The 22,795-nt window shown below is 45.2% G+C and overlaps 1 long non-coding RNA gene across 4 annotated transcripts in view; it reads right to left on the reverse strand.

The window, feature by feature from the left end:
- The window catches only part of LOC140716373 (uncharacterized), a 66,280-nt gene that overhangs the window by 19,985 nt on the left and 23,500 nt on the right, over nucleotides 1-22,795 (reverse strand). For 3 of the 4 annotated variants that reach the window (XR_012096301.1, XR_012096290.1, XR_012096296.1), the window contains 2 exons: nucleotides 5,088-5,204; nucleotides 2,244-2,540 (listed from right to left, as the gene is read on the reverse strand). This is a non-coding gene — a long non-coding RNA (uncharacterized lncRNA). The remainder of the gene's footprint in view (nucleotides 1-2,243; nucleotides 2,541-5,087; nucleotides 5,205-22,795) is intronic. The other variant, XR_012096294.1, reaches the window with a different exon arrangement.

Consider the following 22,795-nt stretch of genomic DNA (forward strand, 5'->3'; position numbering starts at 1 on the left):
CAATGCTGTCTTGAGCTTAGCACCTGGTAGGGTCACCCGTGGCGGTAAGGTTCCAGACAAAGGGCAATCCAACCAAGACTTAAATGGTGGAACTGGTAGAAGATGATGACACATCACAACATACAACCCTCATACAATCTCTTCTCCCTCCTGCCATCTGGGAAAAGGCTCCGAACCATTCGGGCACTTACAACCAGACTATATAAGAGTTTCTTACCCCAAGCTATCAGACTCCTCAATACCCGAAGCATGGACTGACACCTTACGCTACTGTCCTGTTTATTATTTATTGTAATGCCTGCACTTTATGCAGTCCAGTGTAGGTCTGTAGTCTAGTATAGCTTTCTCTGTGTTTTTTAAATTACGTAGTTCAGTCTAGTTTTTTGTACTGTGTCATGTAAACCATGGTCCTGAAAAACATTGTCTCATTTTTACTATGCATCGTACCAGCAGTTATGGTCGAAATGACAATAAAAGTTGACTTGACTTGACTTGAACAGCAATGAAGACAGAGAAAACTTGTAGCAGTGAAGGGTCCCCAGTCACCTTACATTCCATCCCAGTAGACTCTGACCCCAACCTGTCACCCATTGCGTGATGGCTCCCATACATCAGACGCCCCATGTTTAACAAAGTAACACATAGGCATTAAGGGACTAACCCCCTAGGAGAACATCATACTCAACTTGAGTGATCATACTAGTACTAGAATTATTTGTTTAGCCTTTTTTAAGCTGCTAAATGGAATCATTTCCTTTGGGTGTTAAGCACGGGACAGGGCACCAGCTGCTGACCAGAGAAAATAAACCTTGCCCTGTTCAAAACTTTGGCAATGAAATGGCTGACATGCTCTGCTGTTCTGCTGGCTGGGCAGATTGAATACTAGAATGCTGCTGCCAAGCATAAATCTTGTTTTTCAAACTCCTTGAGCACTCTGAGATCTGCAGCCTGGCAAGCAGGGAGGATGTTTCCAATAGTGGGTGAGTCTAGGACCAGAGGGCACAGCCTCGGTCAAGAGGGGCATCCATTTAAAATGGAGATGAGGAGGAAATTCTCTAGCCAGAGGGTGGTGAATCTGTGGAACTTATTACCACAGGTGTCTGTGGAGGCCAAGTCATTGCATATATTTAAAGCAGAGCATGATAGGTTTTTGATTAGTCAGGGCAGAAGACAGGAGAAAATGGGGTTGAAAGGGATAATAAATTAGCCATGATAGAATGGCAGAACAGGCTCAATGAACCGAATGGCCTAATTCTGATCCTATGTCTTATCGTCTTAAGATTTAAATTTTTGAGCTTTGCTCCAGCAAATGTGAGACAGAGTGCTGGATGACAGATGAATAACTCCCATTTCCCACAGCTGGTGAACATGTTAGCAGAAGCTGTCAGCGATCCCAGTCTCCAGTATGGCTCAAGATGACATAATTTGGCTCTGGACTGCACCGCGGTTGTGAACTCTTCACACATTGAGCTCATCACGAGAAGGGCAGTGTGAAGGGAGGCACCAGACTAATGACAAGGAGCTCGAGAGCAAAAAAAAGCAATATGTTTTCATGCACCTGCTCAATGCTGTTCTTATATTCCGTGTTGTGGCAATAGGCCATAAAAAATCAAAGTGAAATTAAATTTATTATCAAAGTACCTACATATGTCACTATCTGCTACCTTGAGATCTATTTTCCTGCAGGCATTCACGTGAAAATAAAGGAATATGGTGGCATTTATGAAAAACTATACATAAATAAAGACTGCCCCTTAAAACTGACAGGACTGACAATGATTTGGAATGGGCAATGACACAAAATTCTGGAGGAACTCAGCAGGTCAGGCAGCATTGATGGAGAGGAATAGATAGTCAATAGGTTTCAATAGGTGCAGTTAATATCTGAAAACGCATACAATATACATCCTGATTTTTTTCTTTGCAGACATCCATGAAAAGAATGAATGACAGTTAAACGTTAGAACCCCAAACCCCCCCCCCCAACTCCCCCCTCCCACGCACAACCAGCAGCAAGGCAATGACAACCCCCCACCCCCACCGGCAAAAAAGCGTCCCAGCACCCCCCACCGAGCACTCAGGCGTGCAGCAAAGCATCATTAAAGACACAGACTTGCAGTACCCTAAAAACTACTCGTTCACCCGATAATTTGACATATCACAAGCTCTCTCTCTCTTCCTAATAAGGGAAAAAGAGGTGTCCCTGTCTCATAGCGAGAGGGGAGATGTGACAAACAACTCACTGGTTTACGATGTTAGAATTCTGTTGCGTCACTCTTTCCGAGCTCTGCGCCCGGAGAGTTGGCACCAAAAAGGCGCAGCAACCCCCGTCAGCTCCTGATGGTCCGTGTTCTCCCGCGATGCTTCAGTCAGGGGCACTGGCCTAGAATCAGCACGTCCCGAGACCCATGAAATCCTGGAACCCTGAAGGCACGTCCTCGGGATATAAGAAAAGCGACCGGTCGCGAGTCCCATTCCCATCAAGGACCAAAGTCAGAATGCAACTCCAGGTCAGAGTCTTCAAAGGACCCCCCTGCACCCTGAAAATGAAAAAAAAAGAGATATCAAAGATAGATCTAAAGCTGTTTCTGAAGATGAATGCAAAGGAGATGCCATTTAGTGCCACCTTAACTTAACAATCAACATTTCAGGCCGAGACCCTTCATCAGGACTACAAAGGAAGAGAGAAGAAGCCAGAATAAAAGGATGGAGGGAACGGGGGAGTGCAAGCTGGCAGGTGAGGGTGAAGGTAGGTAGGTAGGTAGGTGGGGGAGGAGGATGAGGTGAGAAGCGGGGAGGTGATAGGTGAGGAAGGTAAACGGCTAAAGAAGAAGGAATCTGATAGGAGAGGAGAATGGACCATGGGAGAAAGGGAAGGTGGAGGGGCACCAGGGGGAGGTGATGGGCAGGTGAGGAGAAGAGAAGGGGTGAGATGAGAACCAATGGGGAATGGAAAGAGAGAGAGAGAGAGAGAGGGAGGGGGAGAAAGTACCAGAATTTAATTAAATCGATGTTCATGCCATCAGGTTGGAGGCTACCCAAATGGAATATGAGGTGTCGCTGCTGCAACCTGAGGGTGGCCTCATCGTGGCAGTAGAGGAGGCCCTGGACCGACATGATGAATGGGAATGGAAAGTTGAATTGAAATGGGTGGCCATGGGGAAACCCCGCCATTTGTGGTGGACCAGGCAGATGGAGTGAAGGAGCAGTCCCTCATTCTGTGTCGGAGCTCACTGATGTAGAGGAGGCTGAACCGGGAGCTCCAAATACAGTAAATGACCCTGATAGCCATTCCTGCTGAAGAGTCTCGGTCTGAAAAGTCACCCTTTTCCATAGATGCTGCCTGATTTGCTGAGTCCCTTCAGCATTTTGTGTGTGTTGATCTGGATTTCCAGCATCTGCAGAATCTCCTGAGTCTTATCATCGTCATCATCATTATATGCCATGTTGAAAGACAAGTGCGATCATGCCCTTGCGCAAATTTTTCTACGGAAGTGGTTTGCCATTGCCTTCTACTGGTCAGTGTTTTTACAAGACGGGTGACCCTGGCCGTTATCAATACTCTTCAGAGATTGTCTGCCTGGTGTCAGTGGTCCCATAACCAGACTTGTGATCTGCACCGACTGCTCATACGACCATCCACCACCTGCTCCCGTGACTCACGTGACCCTGACCAAGTGGGGGAAACTGTTTCTACAAACCCACTGACTCCCATAACTATCTTGACTATAGCTCTTCCCACCCTGCCCATTGCAAAAATGCCATTCCCTATTCCCAGTTCCTCCGTCTCCGCCACATCTGCTCCCAGGATGAGGCTTTCCGTTCTAGGACTTCTCAAATGTCCTCTTTCTTTCAGGATCGTGGTTTCCCTTCTGGCGTCATCAAAGATGCCCTCACCCGCATCTCCTCCACCTCCTCCACTTCAGCCCTTAACCCATCCTCCCGTCACCACAACAGGGACAGGGTTCCCCTTGTCCTCACCTACCACCCCACCAGCCTCCGGATCCAACACGTTATCCACCGCAACTTCCGCCACCTTCAACAGGACCCCACCACCAAGCGCATCTTTCCCTCCCTACCCCTCTCAGCTTTTCGCAGGGATCGTTCCCTCCGCGACTACCTGGTCCACACGTCCCTCCCCACAGAACTCACACCCGGCACTTATCCCTGCAAGCACAAATGCTACACCTGTCCCCACACCTCCCCCTTTACCACTATTCCGGGCCCCAGACAGTCCTTCCAGGTGAGGCAACACTTCACCTGTGAGTCTGCTGGAGTCGTCTATTGCATCCGGTGCTCCCGGTGCGGCCTCCTCTACATCGGCGAGACCCGACTCAGATTGGGGGACCACTTCGTCGAGCACCTCCGCTCCGTCCGTCACAATAGACAGGATCTCCCGGTTGCCACCCACTTCAACTCTGCCTCTCATTCCCATCTAGATATGTCCATACATGGCCTCCTCTATTGCCACGATGAGGCCAAACTCAGGTTGGAGGAGCAACACCTCATCTACCGTCTGGGTAGCCTCCAGCCTGGTGGTATGGACATTGAATTCTCCAATTTCCGGTAATTCCCTCCCCCTTCCCCTATCCGAGGTCCCTCTCTACCTCTCTCCCCTTTCAACTTTCTGCTCCTTTACCTCTACAGTTCTTTCATGCTTATCCCCTCCCCCTTTATCCTTCCTCTGATTGGTTCTCCACCTGGCGCCTCTAGCCCTTCCCCCTCCCCTATCTCTATTACTGGGCTTCGGCCCTCTCTTCCCCCCCATTCCTGATGAAGGGTCTCGGCCCGAAACGTTGGCTACTCTTTTCTCACAGATGCTGCCTGACCTGCTGAGTTCTTCCAGCGCCGTGTACGTATTCTTGGGTAAAGCCCTCCCCACCAGTAAGTTCACCTACAAGGAGAGCTGTCACAGGGAATCAGCGTCCATCATCAAGGAGCCCCATCACCCAGGCCACGCTCTCTTCTTGCTGCTGCAGTTGGGAAGGAGGTACTGGAGTCTAAGGTCCCACACCACCAGATTCATATTATCCCTCAGCCATGAGGCTGTGAACCAGAGGGGTAACTTCACTCAGCTCAACACTGACCTGATTCCACAGCCTATGGACGAACATTCAATGAGCAAACACGAGGAAATCTGCAGACGCTGGATATTCAAACAACACACACAAAATGCTGGTGGAACACAGCAGGCCAGGCAGCATCTATAAGGAGAAGCACTGTCGATGTTTCGGGCCAAGACCCAAAATGTCGACAGAACATTCAATGACTCTAGAACACATATACTCAGTATTATTTATTTATTAATATTTGTTTACACTGTTTTATCTTTATTTTACACATTGGTTATTTGTCAGTCCGTGTTTGGGAGTAGATTTTGAAAGAATCTATTGTATTTAGACCATAATTGGAGTTAGTCACTTGGCCCATCAACTCTGCTCTGTCATTTCATCATGGCTGATCCAAATCCCTCTTGTCCCCAATCTCCTGCATTCTCCCCATATCCCTTCATGCCCTGACTAATTAAGAATCTATCAATGTCTGCCTTGGCCTTCACTATTCTGGGGTTGTGCCCTCTGGTCCCAGACTCCCACACCATAGAAACCAATCTCCCCATATACACAATCCACTCTGCAAGGCCTTTCACCATTCGATAGGCTTCAGTGAGATCCCAGCAACACACACAAAATGCTGGAGGAACTCAGCAGGTCAGGCAGCATCTGTGGAAGAGGGTAAACAGTCAATATTTTGGGCCAAGACTCTCATCAGGATCAGTGAGATTCCCCCTCATTCTTCTGAATTCCAGTGAGTACAGGCCCAGTGCCATCAATCGGTCCTCATATGGTAACCCTTTCATTCCCGGAATCTTTCTTGTGAACCTGCTCTAAACCCTCTCCAATGTCAGCACATCCTTTCTAAGATAAGGGGCCCAAACCTGTTCACAATACTCCAAGTGAGACCTCACCAGTGCTTTATAAAGTTTCAACATTACATCTTTGTTTTTATATTCTAGACCTCTTGAAATGAATGCTAACATTGCATTTGCCTTCCTCACCACAGACTCAACCTGAAAATTAACCTTTAGTACTTCTAAAATATTCCATTGCCTTTTCTGTACATCAGACTCTTGAATGAACCTCTTGTAGAAGAAGATGAATCTTGGCCTCACAATCTAGCTTGTTAAGGTAGTTCCAATCCATGTACCTGTTGAAGTATCTTTTAAATTACTCCAGTCAGTTTGGATTGGCAACAACATCTTCTCCACAATCTCCATCAGCACAGGTGCCCCACAAGACTGTGTGCTCAGCCCCCTGCTAAGAAACAGCATACAGGAGGGAGATTGAAAACCTGACTGAGTGGTGCCACAACAACAACCTCTCACTCAATGTAGCAAGATCAAGGAGCTGACTGTTGACTTCAGGAGGAGGTACAGGAGCCTCACCAGGTTACTATCCCCTCCACCATCAGTCTCTTGAACCGGAGAGGATAACTTCACTCACCCCAACACTGAACTGTTCCCACATGCTACGGACTCACTTTTAGGGACTCCCCATCTCACGTTCTCTATATCTATTGCTTATTTATTTATTATTGTTTGTTTGTTTCTGTATTTGCAGTTTGTTACCTTTTGCACTTTGGTTGTTTTTCCTTCTAGTGTGGAACTTTTTTATTGATTTTATTGTGTTTCTTCATGAATAACAGGAAAATGAATCTTAGTGTAGAATGTGGTGACATATATGTACTTTGATTGGTTTTCCACCCTCCCCCTACCTTCTTTATAGGGTCCCTGCCCCCTCCTTCTTTAGTCCTAATGAAGGGTCTCGACCCGAAACGTTGACTGCTCCTTTCAACGGATGCTGTCCGACCTGCTGAGTTCATCCAGCTTTTTTGTACGTCATGTACTTTGATAATAAGTTTACTTTGAACTTTTGAATTTACACTTCATCATTTTCCTGCACTGCTTTCTTTTGGTAGCCTTTACACTTTATTCTGCATTGCTATTGTCTTACCTGGTTCTACCTCAGTGCTCTGTGTGATGATCTGATCTGAATGCACAGTACACAAGACAAGCTTTTCACTGTATCACGGTACAGGTGACAATAATAAGCCAATTCCAATGCCAAAATCTGCCACGTTCAAATATTCAAAAGTCAGCGGACTGACTAAAACATGAACTGCACTGCCAACGTTGAGACTAGCTCATGTAGCTCAAAAGGATGTTTGCATTCCCAGAGAATGCACGCAAAATGCTGAAGGAACTCAGCTGGTCAGCCAGCATCTGTGGAAAAGAGTAAACATTTGACACTTGGAGCCAAGACCCTTCTTCAGGACATCCTTGCACTTTGTCTAGTTAACGCAGAGCTGCCTGTTCCTGGTTTGTTTACATAGCAGCTGCCTCCTGATTTTAGAAGGAAGGAAATGAGTTGCTCTCAGCTCCCACTCCAGGTCACTGGCTGGTGTTTCCTGCTGGAAAAATTCTTTGCTGATATCATCTGAGAAAATGGTTGGGCACAGTTGTGATGTTCAAACAGAGCATTAGTCACTATCTCTGAAGATGAACTGCTAAGGTCATCATCTGGCAGTAATGCTCATTTCCTTCAGAAAGAAAGGTGAAGAAAATCAAACTTGATCATCTCTTAATTGTGACCCAACTATAGAACATAGAACAGTACAAAAGACACAAACAATTCTCCAAATCAGGGTAAAATATTATATTGCACCTAGTTTTAAATATTTCATTATAAGTCATAGAACATTACAGTACAGGCCCTTTAGCCCACAATGTTGTGCTGAACTTTTAACCTACTCTAAGACCAATCTAACCCTTCCCTCCTACCTTGCTTTCCATTTCATTATCATCTATGTGCCACAGTTTCTTAAATGCCTCTACCACCACTCTGGGCAGCGTGATCCACACTCTGTGTAAAAAGACACATCTTCCTCCAACATCTCTCCTATACTTTCCTCCAATTACCTTAAAATTATGCCCCCATGTACTGTGTTAGCCATTTCTGCCCTGGAAAAATGTCTCCAGCCCTCCACTCGATCTGTGCTTCATCATCTTGTACACCTCGTTCAAGTCACCTCCCATCCTTCTTTGCTCCAAAGAGAAAACTCCTAGCTTGCTCAACTCGTCTTCATAAGACATGCTTTCTAATCCAGGTAGCATCCTGACAAATCTCCTCTGCATCATTTTGAAAGCTTCCACATTGTTGCTATAGTGAGGAGGCCAGGAATGTACGCATAGCTCACGTGTGGTCTAACCAGGGTTTTATAGAACTGTACCTTATGGCTTTTGAACTCAATCTCCTGACTAATGAAGGCCAACACAACATACTGCTTCATATCAACCCTATCAACTTGATCGGCAGCTTTGAAGGATTTATGCATGTGGACCCCAAGATCCCCCTGTTCTTCCACATTGCTAAGAAGGCTGTCATTAATCCGCCTTTAAATTTGACCTTCCAAAGTGAATCACCGCACACTTCTCTGGGATGAACTCTATCTGCCACTTCTCAGCCCAGGATTACTACACTGAGGAATTTCAGAAACCTTTTCAAGGAACTTGCAGTTGCTGATGTCTCTGTTGTTTTTATTGAACAGCATATCCACTGTTCCTGTGTGTCCATGTGTTGTACAGAAGGGATACTCCTCCATGGATTGCCACCTTGTGGAGAGGCTTGTGAGTTCCTGAGATCCCAGGACTGAAGCCGTTTGCTGCTCAACTCCCGTTAGAGTCAGCCTTGGTGGTAAGATCAAAGGGAAGGTTTCAGACAAAGAGAGATTGAATCAAGACCTCGAGGGTGGAGCTGGTGGAAGATGAGAACACATCACAACATCAGTGAAGGTGATGTCAATGGTCTCACTTGACTATGGCTGCCCTTTGCCTGGATGTTGTTTTTAACCCTTGCCTCACCACAACTTCCACACTCCCTTCTTTTTGTTCTGTAGAGGACAACATAGATCTGACTGAATTTCAATGATGCAGAGTCTCTAAAAGTCCATGACAGTTGGCTGCTCGTATCGGGACGTACGTGCAACACTCCTGGATGATAATGGCACAAGTGTCACCTCTCTCAGGCAACAGAAAATCTAGTGCTAGTTGAAGGGCTGGCCAGCGATGTAGTGGCATTTGCACTGGACATTGGGCCAGTGGTCATGGGTTCGAATCTGGCCAGTTCCTTGTACGCATTCCATCTGTGCTGGGTTGAGCATCAAGCAAGTAACTCGGCTTCATAAAACAGACAAACACTAAAGAAATGGCAAGGTTGCTGCCCGATGTGCCAATGAGGCACAGAAGGATATGTTACTATTGTTGCATTTTTATTTTTTCTCAGCTTAAGCTGGTAAAACCTGAGGTGCGGGCATAGCCAAGCACACTCACTTCTCAATCACTAGTAACTTTCTGACTATTCTAGTGGTGTTTAGTATTGTGGCTTTCTGGAAATTTACATAGATTTCCATAGATTTGGTCATAGATTATTGTGTAGGCCTAATTGTTTAATGCTATTGTGTAGTGACTTTGGGATGACACCAGTTGTAGATATTACTATTGGGACAATGTATACCCTGTTCATGTTCCATAGTCTTTCAATTTCCTCTTTTAAATTGGCATATTTCTGGTGTTTTTCACTTTTTGATTTCTGTAAGTTTTGTGTGTTTGAAATGGCGATATCAAGTTGTTCTTGCTTGTTTATCCTGTAATATTATATCCAGATGGTTATTATGGATTGTCCTATCAATAATAACTGATTGATTGTAATATAATTTGTGGTATTCTGACTCTAAAACTTGATCAGGGTTATATTTATGGAAAGGTGTGATTTCATTTGAGTTTGTATTTTAAAGCAAGATTTTGGTGAATGTTGTTTGCCACTTGATTGTGCCTGTGTAAGTAATCAGATTGAGTTAAACTGCTACAGGATTCTATAATGTGTTGGATTGTTTCTGGTTTTTCTTGGCATTTTCTACATTTATCATCTTGAATTTTTCGGTCTGGTCCTGTATTGCCGCGTGGAACCCTACTGTCTCTGGGAAGAAGTCTCCAATTCTGAGCCAGGTGTGCGATGTTGACAGCTAGTCCGCTCAGATCGTGGGGACGTCTTCCATGCCGAGTCACACTCTTCCATTGGTTATCTTTTTCTTCAATAGTGATAACTTCTTAATTTTTCTGTGTTGTGCTCTCCTTTAAGTTTAGTGGTGTGTACTTAACAGAATTGCAAACTCTTATTATTATGACTTTGCAGATTGGAAATATTTAGGCAGTAATTTTACTGACAGCCTGGCCTGTACCATGTAGTGCTGAGGCTGTCATTATCATTAGCTAATCTTTCTAACAGTGTTGTGACCATGTTAATGCCTTTGCGAGCCAGTCTGGTGGGCTCCCAGAACAGGAACGTTATAATCTAGAAGCACTCAGTCTCCACAATGCTTCGATAGCAGCTCCACACAGTGGGATTAGAATGAGAAGGTAAGCAGGAGGTACATCATTGTATTATGTGGGCCAGATAACAACAATTCCTCCAAGGATTCGGTTCGAGCCATAGATCCCATTTTAGAAGGCAGCCTGTACTTGATAGAGTTTAGAAGAATGAAGTGGGAATCTCATTGTAACCTATCAAATATTGAAAAGTCTGGATAGAGTGGATGTGGAGAGGATGTTTCCTACAGTGCAATCCATATTCAAATCTGAAGACTGGTTGCAGATCAAGTTAATATTTGCTATATCCTTTAACTCGAGAATATGCCCTAACGAAGATCATAACATGGTAGACTGTGAGGGCAAGAGACTGTCCACAAAAAGAGAATTTCTCTTGTCTATCTAGTTCGAGCTAGCTTTCAATATAAAGATCGAGAATGAGGTGAGGTTCTTTGTTCTCTCCTTCCCCCCTGAACCGGAGTGGATCTCACCCAACACTGAACCGATTCCACAACCTATGGACTCACTTTCAAGGACTCTACTACTTGTGTTCTTTGTATTTATTGCTTTATTATTGTTATTGTTGTTATTATTATTGAGGCCTTCCACTGGTCAGAATCAACGAGACCCCACCCCTTATTCTTCTAAACTCCAGCGATTACAGGCCCAGAGCCAAACACTCCTCATATGTTAACCCTTTCGATCCCAGAGTCATTCTTGTAAACCTCTCTCAACCTTTCCAATGCCAGCACATCTTTTCTCAGATAAGGGGCCCAAAACTGCTCACAATACTCCAAGCGTGACCTGACCAATGTTTTAAAAGGTCTCAACATTACATCCTTGCTCTTATATTCTCATCCTCTCGAAATGAATGCTAACATCACATTTGCCTTCCTTACCATTGATTCAACTTGCAAGTTAACTTCTAGGGAATCCTGCACAAGGACTCCCAAACACTTTGCACCTCTGATTTTTGAATTTCCTCCCCACTTAGAAAGTAGTCTGCGCCTTTATACCTCCTACCAAAGTGCATGACCATACACTTTCCTACACCATATTCCATCTGCCACTTGTTTGCCCGTTCTCCTAATGTGTCCAAGTCCTTCTGCAGACTCCCTACTTCCTCAACACTACCCCCCCCTCCATCTATCTTTGTATCATCTGTAAACCTGGCCACTTAGCCATCAATTCCATCGCCCAAATGGTTGACACACAATGTGATAAGAAGCCACCCCAATATTGACCGCTATGGAACAGCACTAGTCACTGGCAGAAAACAGGAAAAGCTCCCCTTATTCCCACTCTTTGCCTCCTGTCATTCAGCCAGCCTTCTATCTATGCTAATAACTTTCTTGTGATACCATGGGCTCTTATCTTCTTAAGCAGCCTCATGTTTGGCACTTTGTCAATTTGTCAAAGGCCTTCCGAAATTCACAAGTACACAACATCCATTAATTCTCCTCTGTCTATCCTGCTTGTTATTTTCTCAAAGAATTCCAACAGATTTTTCAGGCAAGATTTCCCCAGAAGGAAACCATGCTGACTTTGGCCTATTTTATCATGTGCCTCTAAGTAGCCTGAAACCTTATCCTTAATAATGGGCTGCAACACCTTTCCAACCACTAAAGACAGGCTAACGGACCTATAATCTCCTCTCTTCTGCCTCCTTCCCTGCTTAAAGAGTGGAGTGACATTTGTAATTTTCCATTTGTCCGGAACCATTCTAGAATCTAGAGATTCTTGAAAGATCATTACTAATGCCTCCACGATCTCTTCAGCCACCTCTTTCAGAACTCTGGAGTGTAGTGTACACCATCTGGTCCAGAAAACTTGTCTACCTTCAGACATTTCAGGTTCCCAAGCACCTTCTCCCTAGTGACAGCAACTTCTGCCCCGACACTCTCAGATTTCTGGCATACTGCCGGCATCTTTCAGAGTGAAGACTGACGCAAAATACTTCTTAATTTATCCAGCAGTTCTTTGTCCCCTATTTTTACCTCACCAACGTTTTTTTCCAATGGTCCAATAATCCACTCTCACCTCTCTTTTTACATCTGAAAAAAAAATTGGTATCCTCTGATACTTTTTGAGGCCCTCCGTTGCTCAGAGTCAAGAATGGATGTTGCATCCTGGCTGTCTACATGATACACAAACCAGGGCAGTACGATATGGGGAGTCAGCTGTTGCCCATGCAGCAGGCTCCCCCTCTCCACGCAGCCGATGAACCTGAAGGAATGGCAGAGACCATTGGCACCAGGAACGCTGCAGGAATTACCAGTCAGCTTTGAACTCAATGTAGGACTGCCTTAGGGACTCCAGCCAACCGTGGCTGACATTCCCATCTGAAGCGACTGGTTTTAAGAGAGCAGTAACCCACCTTTGCCCTTTTTCCTGTCACTAGAATCGGTTCCATTGGGCTTAGTAGCTAAGCCACACATGAAGGCCAGGAACTGTTCTCAGTTGTCGGAGACGCTCGGCAGCTCATGGGAGCTGAAAATGTAGCAATGACGTTGACCACATGTGATCTCTGAACTCCTTTCTGCCCTGGGGGTTTGACTCCAGCATTCTCTAGCCTTCTTTCTGACTTGTCCACAATTTTCTCATGGCCTATGTCAGAGGAATGGGGTCGGGGGGGGGGGGGGGGTGGGGGGGATGAGGAAATAGCCAAAAAAATTCCTTCTCTGATTCCTGGCCGAGTACTGAAGACCTGTGCCGATCAACTGGCTGAACTGTTCACTGATATCTTTAACTTCTTGCTTTGGCAATCTGAGGTACCCACTGTCTCAAGCAGGCTTCGATTACCGGTGCCTAAGAAGAACATGGCAAGCTGCCTCAATGACTATTGTCCAGTAGCACTCACATCCACTGTGATGAGGTGCTTTGAGGGGTTGGTGATGAAAAGTATTAACTCCTGCCTGAGAAGTGACTTGGATCCTCTCCAATTTGCCTACCGGCACGATAGGACCATAGCAAATGTCATTTCATTGGCTCTTCACTCAATCTGGACAGCAAAGATGCATACATCAGGATGTTCTTTATTGACTATAGCTCCGAATTTAATACTATCAACCCCTCAAAACTAATCAATAAGCACCAAGACCCTTGACCTCAATACCCCTTCGTGCAATTGGATCTTCGATTTCCTCACTTGCAGACCCCGGTCATTTCGGACTGGCAGCAACATCTCCTCCATAATCTCTATCAGCTCAGATGCACCACAAGGCCGTGTGCTTACCCCCTGCACTACTCGCTTTATGACTCTGAGAATAAGCACAACTCCAATGTCATATTTCATTTTGCTGACAACACCTCTTTGGTCGGCCAAACCAAAGTCGGTGGCAAATCAGCATACAGAGGGAGATTGAAAACCTGACTGAGTGGTGCCACAACAACAACCACTCACTCAATGTAGCAAGACCAAGGAGCTGACTATTGACTTCAGGAAGAGGAAAACGGACATCCATGAGCCAGTCCTCATCGGGGGATCGGAGGTGGAAAGGGTCAGTGACTTTAAATTCCTCGCTGTTATCATTTCAGATGGTCTGTCCTGGGCTCAAAACGTAAGTACCATTTTGAAGGAAGTGTGACAGACTCCTCCATTTCCTTAGAAGTTTGGCATGACATCTAAAACTTTAACAAGCTTCTGTAGATGTGCAGTGGAGGGTATTTTGAATGCTTGCATCACAGCCTGGTATGGAAACACCATAGCCTTTGAACTGAAAATCCTACAAAATTAGTGGATATGGCCCAGTCCTTCATGGGTAAAACCCTCCCCACCACTGAGCACATCTACATGGAGTGCTGTCACAGGAAAGCAGCCTCCATCCTCAAAGACCTCCAGCTTCCAGACCATGCTCTCTTCTCATCGCAGGCATTAGGAAGGAGGTACAGGAACCTCAGGACCCACAACACCAGATCTAGGAACAGTCATTACCCCTCATCAAGCTCTTGAACCAACTTCACTTGTCTCAGCACTGAACTGTTCCACCACATAACGAGCCCTCCACAAACTATGGATGCATTCTCAAGGACATTTCTCCTCAAGTGCTCAATATTTATTGCTTACTCATTATTATTATTATTATTACTACTATTTTTCTTTTGTATTTGTACAGTTTGATGTCTTTTGCACATTGGTTGTTTGTCCATCCTGTTGGGGGCCGTCTTTTATTAATTTACTGTGAATGCCCGCAAGGAAATGAATCTCAGGGTTTTATACTGTGACATATATGTACTTTGATAATAAATTTACTTTGAGCTTTGATATATCTACAGTTACCTCATGATTAAATTACCACATTTTAAAATAGCTGAGGGGATTTTGTGTAGGTTTGATGAAATCTTTCTTGTGGTGCTAAACTTTGCATATTTACGCGAACCTCCGGAAACGTTTACACAATACATCAGCGCCACCTAGTGGTGTATAATCAGGGCAGCAGCTCTCGTCAGTTTTTTATATAGAACTTCTCAACAATCCAGCCGAAAGATAGGACAGAGTTGGTTTGATCATAGAATAAAGGAATTCCAGTTGCAGTGGCTTAAGTTGCGGTCGAAAATCTCATTGTTGGTAGCAATTGAAAGGTGAAAATGAAGCAAACAAAACATTAAATACAAAAACAAGAGAAAATCTGCAGATGCTGGAAATTCAAGCATGGAGGGACTCAGCAGGCTATCGGACTATAAAACATAGGAGCTGAATTAAGCCTTTCAAAGTTCAAAGTAAAATTTATTATCATACATGTCACCACAAACAACCCTAAGATTCTTTTTCTGTGGTCATACTCAGCAAATCTGTAGAACAGTAACTGTAAAGATCAGGAGCTGTTAACTGTAAAGTGTGCAAATGCAGATAATAATAAATAGCAATAAATAATGAGCATGAACTAATGTAATAAGGTGCTTAAATGAGTGTAGCAATCCCCTTTTGTTGAAGAGCCTGATGGTTGAGGGGTAGTAACTGTTTTTGAACCCGGTGGTGCGAGGCTGAGGCTCTTGTACCTGCTACCTGATGGCAGCAGTGAGAAGAGAGCATGGCCTGGGTGGTGAGGATCTCTAATGATAGATGCTGCTTTTCTACGGCAACGTTTCATGTAGATGTTCTCCATGGTTGGGAGGGTTTTCAAGTCTGGCGACCCAGGCCTGAACCAGAAAACCAGGTCTGATTTGTGGAGGGCTATTTCAAGGTTGAGGAGACAGTTTTGAATGAGATTGGAGGCAAAATTGGATGTACGACAACTCTGTCAGGGACTGCAAGACATCACTTCCTACAAAGCAAAACCCAATAGCATGAATAGCAGCGATGCTTCACTACCAGATGAACTCAATGCCTACTATGCCTGCTTTGAAATGGAGAATATAACTACAGCTATGAAGATTCCTGCTACACCTGGTGGCCCTGTGATCTCTGTTTTGGGGGCCAATGTTAGGCTGCCTTTAAAGAGGATGAACTCTCGCAATGTGAATGCCCTGACAGAGTACCTGGTAAGGCTCTGAAAACTTGTGCCAACCAACTGGCAGGAGTATTCAAGGACATTTTCAACCTCTCACTGCTATGGGCGGAAGTTCCTACTTGCTTCAACAAGGCAACAACTATACCAGTGCCTAAGAAGAATAATGTTACTTCTTCAAAGAATTCTAACAGATTTATCAGGCAAGATTTTCTCTTCAGGAAATCATGCTGACGACAGCCTATTTTATCATGTGCTTCCAAGTACACTGAAAACACATACTGACAATCAATTTCAACATCTTCCCAACCACTGAGGTCAGACTAACTGGCCAATCATTTCCTCTCTTCTGCCTCTCTCTCTTTAGCCACCTCTTTCAGAACCCTGGGGTGTACAGCATCTGGTTCAGGTAACTTACCTACCTTCAGACCTTTCAGTTTCCCAAGAACCTTCTCTCTAGTTATGGTAATTTCATACACGTCATGACTCTTTTTCACCATACTGCTGGTGTCTTCCACAGGGAAGCTGGATGCAAAGTACTTATTTAGTTTGTCCATTGTAATGTATGGATCTATTTCTTTTTAAGTAATGACTCCCCTTATCACTACGTATGATCTGTTGTCTACACACACGCATTGTTCTCTCTCTCTCTCTCTCTCTCTCTCTCTCTCACTGCAATGTGAATACAACAGTTAAAGCCATCTCCCATGTGCTTGCTTTCATTTAATCATTATGTAGTTATCCACAGACACAACAAATTGGTGACAAGTACAAACCTGAATGTCAGAGGAGACCACCAACAGTTACTGGATGAAACAGCCAGAGGACACTAACAAAGGGATGCATGAGTAACTGCATAGCACACAGTGAAAGACACACAACCAGCAAAGTTAAAGTGAAAATGAGGTGGCGATGGCTTCAGTAGGGAAAGTTGACTATTTTGACAGCGCAAATGAAGCTTGGGAGTTGTACATCAAGAGTGTTGAACTGTATTGTAAGGCAAAAGATGTGGATGAGCAAAAGAAAGTCCATGCTTCTTAGCTTAATGGGTGCAAGGACGTACAGTCCCTTGTGCAACTTAGTAAACCCTGAAAAGCCAGCAAGCAAGATCATCGATGAAACTGTTACAAATTTACAAAATCACTTGAGCCCCAAACCACTGGTAATAGCTGAGAGATTTAGTTTTTAGAACAAAGAACAATACAGCACAGTACAGGAAAGGAACCATTCAAAAGATGAAAGCATTTCTGAATACATTGCAGAACTGCACAAACTTTCCCAGTACTGTGACTTTAGAGATGGACTTTCAGATGCATTAAGGGACAGGCTTGTATGTGGCATGCTGAGTCAAAGCACTCCAAAGAGGCTACTGTCAGAAAGAGAACTAAACTTAGAATAGGCATTGACCATTGCAATATTATTAGAGACTGCAGCAGAACTACAGAAAAAAAAAGTTTAGAATGGGAAATACACAAAATATCCCCGAATGGTGTAAAAAGCCAAACATGGTATTGATGTGGCAAATCCTCCCACGATGCAAATGACTCTTGTTTCAAAGCAAAAGTTTGCACAAAGTGTCACAGACGAGGCCACATAGAGCATGCAAGACAGATAAAAAGCACAACCAAAGAGAAAAACTGTACAGTGAAAAGTTTCAAACACAAAACTAATGAAATGTATAAAGTGACTGAATGTGAAACAGAATCAGACAACACAGAGTCTGACAAAGGTGAGCTGTCATGCCGAGAACTGCATAGTATTACTCAAGCAGATCACAAATTCATTCCTATCACACTAGATGCGTCTGGTGGAAAACAGAAAATGGAGCTGGACACAGGGTCAGCTTTGTCTATAATTTCAGAGACTGATGACAACAGACTGTTTTCTAAGCTACCTTTAGAAAAGACCTCAGTGACTCTTAAGACCTACACAGGCAAAAAAGAGTCTCCCAAAGGCAAACTGAAAGTGAATGTCACTTACGGAGGCAAAACACAGCAGTTAGAGCCTTATACGTTGAAAAGTGGAAGGCTAGCACTTTTCAGATGCAAATTATTGAGAAAAATCCAACTAGACTGGCATTTAGTCAAAGCTCTCAATGTAGCATTAACAGGCAACAGAAGCCCAAATGGCAGCACTAACCAGACACTCACAGCTGCTTAATGCCCATGAGAAGGTGTTTGAGAAGAGGATTGGTAAACTCAAAGGCATAAAGGCCAGGATTGAACCAAAGAAAAGAGCAACATCAAGATTCCATAAAGTGCATCCAGTCCCCTTTGCACTACATCCTAAAGTGGACGCTGGACTTCAGAGCTTGGAGGCATCTGGAATTGTCTCCAAGGTCGAGTGGAGTGATTGGGCCACTTCCATTGTCTCAGTGACCAAGAAGGGAAGGCTGGAGCCATTTGCATATGTGAGGATTGCAAAGTGAGCATCAAACCAGTGCCATGTACTGTGCAGTATCCCTGCCATGATTAGAAGACATTTTTGCATCTTTGGCAGGCAGAGAGAGATTTTGAAAGATTCACTCGTCACAAGCTTATCTGCAAATGAAGGTAGAGGTTTCAAGCAGGAAGTCCTCACCATCAACACTCACAGGGGGACTGTTCCAGCAAAATCATCTCATCTTTGGTGTCGCATCAGCTCCAGCAATTTGGCAAAGAGCAGTGGACCAAATGATCCAAGCTATTTCAGGAACACTATGTTACCTCGATGACATCATCATGACTGGCAAGAATGATGAAGAGCACCTCCAGAACCTTGGTAAAGTGCTTACCAGGCTGAGTGAGTATGGTCTGCGTGCAAAGAGAGAGAAATGTGAGTTTTTCAAGAATGAAATTTCATATTGTGGACATGTCATTGACAAGTATGGCTTAATAATTCACAAAAGAAGATCGAAGCAATGTTACAGGCACTCAAACTGGAAAATGTGCCACACCTCAGGTCATACTTGGGCCTTGTAAATGTAACACTTACCCAACAGGCTGGTATATGTCTAGGGGAAAAGGAGATCCAGCCACACACCAACCCCACCTCCCGTACACACAGGTACTGTGAGAATCGAGTTTATGCCTCGCGCCCGCCCACAGTATCAAACCCACAACAAATACCGTTATGAAATACACTTTAAAGAGTTTACTAAAAACCCATTTTGAGTAACATACACAGGACATTGTACATAAACTAATATCACCAGTTCCTCCCACACATTGCCACAGTGCTGCATCCATTGAATGCACTGTTACAGACAGACAGGAAGTGGGAATGGTTAAAAAGATGTGAAAGAGCATTCAAGGAAACAAAGAGACTAATAACATCAGATGAACTGCTAACCCATTATGACCCATCACTGCCCATCAGACTGGTGTATGGCGCACCCCCTCATGGCATTGGAGGCATTTTGTCACACACTATGAAAGATGGATCTGAACACTCGATTGCGTTTGCTTCAAGATCACTGATGAGCACAGAACACAACTATGCACAGATTGACAGAGAGGCCCTTATTCTAGTATGGGGCATAAAAAAGTTCTACCACTACCTCTATGGACAAAATGCTGGTGGAACACAGCAGGCCAGGCAGCATCTATAGGGAGAAGCACTGTTGACATTTCGGGCCGAGACCCTTCGTCAGGACTAACTGAAAGGAAAGATAGTAAGAGATTTGAAAGTAGTGGGGGGAGGGGGAAATGTGAAATGATAGGAGAAGAGTGGAGGGGGTGGGATGATGCAAAGAGCTGGAAAGGTGATTGGTGAAAGTGATACAGAGCTGGAGAAGGGAAAGGATCATGGGACGGGAGGCCTCAGGAGAAAGAAAGGTGGGGGGGGGGGGGAAACACCAGAGGGAGATGGAGAGCAGGCAAACAACTAAATATGTCAGGGATGGGGTAAGAAGGGGAGGAGGGGCATTAATGGAAGTTAGAGAAGTCAATGTTCATGCCATCAGGTTGGAGGCTACCCAGCCGGTATATAAGGTGTTGTTCCCATCCACTGCCACCAATCTCATAGTTCCCACACCCCGCACTTCCCGTTTCTACCTCCTACCCAAGATCCACAAACCTGCCTGTCCAGGTAGACCTATTGTCTCAGCTTGCTCCTGCCCCACTGAACTCATTTCTGCATACCTTGACACTGTCTTATCCCCCCTTGTTCAATCTCTTCCCACCTATGTTCGTGACACTTCTCATGCTTTGAATTTTTTCAATGATTTTAAGTTCCCTGGCCCCCACTGTCTTATTTTCACCATGGACGTCCAGTCCTTATATAGCTCCATCCCCCACCGAGATGGTCTCGAAGCTCTTCGCTTTTTTTTGGATTCCAGACCTAACCAATTCCCCTCTACCACCACTCTCCTCCGTCTAGTGGAATTAGTTCTTACTCTCAATGATTTCTCCTTTGGCTCCTCCCACTTCCTCCAAACCAAGGGTGTAACTGTGGGCACCTGTATGGGTCCCAGTTATGCCTGCCTTTTAATTGGCTTTGTGTAACAGTCCATGTTCCAAGCCTATATGGGTATCCATCCCTCTCTTTTCCTTCGCTACATCGACTGCATTGGTGCTACCTCCTGCACGCATGCTGAGCTCAGTGACTTCATTAACTTTGCCTCCAACTTTCACCCTGCCCTCAAATTTACCTGGTCTATTTCTGACACCTCCCTCCCCTTTCTTGATCTTTCTGTCTCCATCTCTGGAGATGGCCTATCTACTGATATCTACTATAAGCCTACAGACTCTCACAGCTACCTGGACTATTCCTCTTCCCACCGTGTCTCTTGCAAAAATGCCATCCCCTTCTTGCAATTCCTCCATCTCCGCCGCATCTGCTCTCAGGATGAGGCTTTTCATTCCAGGACGAAGGAGATGTCTTCCTTTTTTAAACAAAGGGGCTTCCCTTCATCCACCATCAACTCTGCTCTCAAACGCATCTCTCCCATTTCCCGCACATCTGCCCTCACCCCATCCACCTGCCACCCCACTCGGGATAGGGTTCCCCTTGTCCTTACCTACCACCCCAACAGCCTCCAGGTCCAACGTATAATTCTCCGTAACTTACGCCACCTCCAACGGGATCCCACTACCAAGCACATTTTTTCCTCCCCCCCTCTTTCTGCTTTTCGTAGGGATCGCTCCCTACGCGACTCCCTTGTCCATTCATCCCCCCCATCCCTTCCCACCGATCTCCCTCCTGGCACTTATCCTTGTAAGCAGAACAAGTGCTACACCTGCCCTTACACTTCCTCCCTCACCACCATTCAGGGCCCCAGACAGTCCTTTCAGGTGAGGCGACACTTCACCTGTGAGTCGGCTGGTGTGGTATACTGTGTCCAGTGCTCCCAGTGTGGCCTTTTATATATTGGTGAGACCCGACGCAGACTGGGAGACCGTTTCGTTGAACACCTACGCTCGGTCCACCAGAAAAAGCAGGATCTCCCAGTGGCCACACATTTAATTCCACATCCCATTCCCATTCTGATATGTCTATCCATGGCCACCTCTACTGTCAAAATGAATCCAAACTCAGGTTGGAGGAACAACACCTTATATACCGGCTGGGTAGCCTCCAACCGGATGGCATGAACATTGACTTCTCTAACTTCCGTTAATGCCCCTCCTCCCCTTCTTACCCCATCCCTGACATATTTAGTTGTTTGCCTGCTCTCCATCTCCCTCTGGTGTTCCCCCCCCCCCCTTTCTTTCTCCTGAGGCCTCCTGTCCCATGATCCTTTCCCTTCTCCATCTCTGTATCACTTTCGCCAATCACCTTTCCAGCTCTCAGCTTCACCCCACCCCCTCCGGTCTTCTCCTATCATTTCACATTTCCCCCCTCCCCCTACTACTTTCAAATCTCTTACTATCTTTCCTTTCAGTTAGTCCTGACGAAGAGTCTCGGCCCGAAACATCGACAGTGCTTCTCCTTATAGATGCTGCCTAGCCTGCTGTGTTCCACTAGCATTTTGTGTGTGTTGTTGTTTGAATTTCCAGCATCTGCAGATTTCCTCGTGTATCAGACATTCCAAGTCAGCTCCTCACCACCCAGCACTGAATGGGTTAACTGAAAGGTTTATCCAAATCTTTAAGAAGTCCATTAAAGTGATGGATAAGAAGGAGCTGGAGTTGGGGCTGCTGGGCTACATGGCATGAAGGGCCAGAAGTGCGGGGGGGAGAAGAGGGGAGGGAGAGAGGGAGAAAGGGAGGGGGGAGAGGGAGAGAGGGAGGGGGGGAGAGGGGGAGAGGGGGAGAGGGAGAGAGGGAGAGGGAAAGAAACAAGTAGATAGGTAGAAAAATCAATTTAAAGCAGAATTTGATAGGGCATCAAAAGTTTTGGGGAATAGGAAGTTGAGGGGGATAATGAATCAGCCATAAGTGAGTGGGGGAACGGCCTCGACGGGCCGAGTGGGGGAGTGGGGGAACGGCCTCAAAGGGCCGAGTGGGGGAGCGGCCTCAACGGGCCGAGTGGCCTAATTCAGCTCCTAGGCTATACGGTACATCAGTGACACAGTGGAAAATCAATTCAAGTATCAGACGAGGGAAAGCAGCTCTCACCATGCTCAGTTCTCAGCACGAGTTACATGCCCAAATCTCCGGGGGTTCAGAGACGACAGTGTTACCACAAAGCCAAGACAATTTGCCTGAGAGTCACATGACTTGAGTCATTTCTTAGAAATTTCCGTTTTGGGATTTCCTATTATTAGCGCCTTGTCATCAGCAAATTGGAAGACAGCAAATGAGATTAAAGAGAGTAAAAAGGAACCACAAGGCGGCTTATCTGCAAACAATTGTTAGGGAATGCTGGAATCCATTACTGAAGAGGAGTCAACAGGCCACTCAAAATCATGAAGTGAATAGACAGAGTTTCATAAGGAAGCAAAGTTCTTCTGACAGATCGTATATCCAGCACCTTGTGGTAGCCTTTTGGTAAGACGCCTCTCCGT

Source organism: Hemitrygon akajei, chromosome 1, assembly GCF_048418815.1.
Source record: "Hemitrygon akajei chromosome 1, sHemAka1.3, whole genome shotgun sequence".
Lineage (NCBI taxonomy): Eukaryota > Metazoa > Chordata > Chondrichthyes > Myliobatiformes > Dasyatidae > Hemitrygon > Hemitrygon akajei.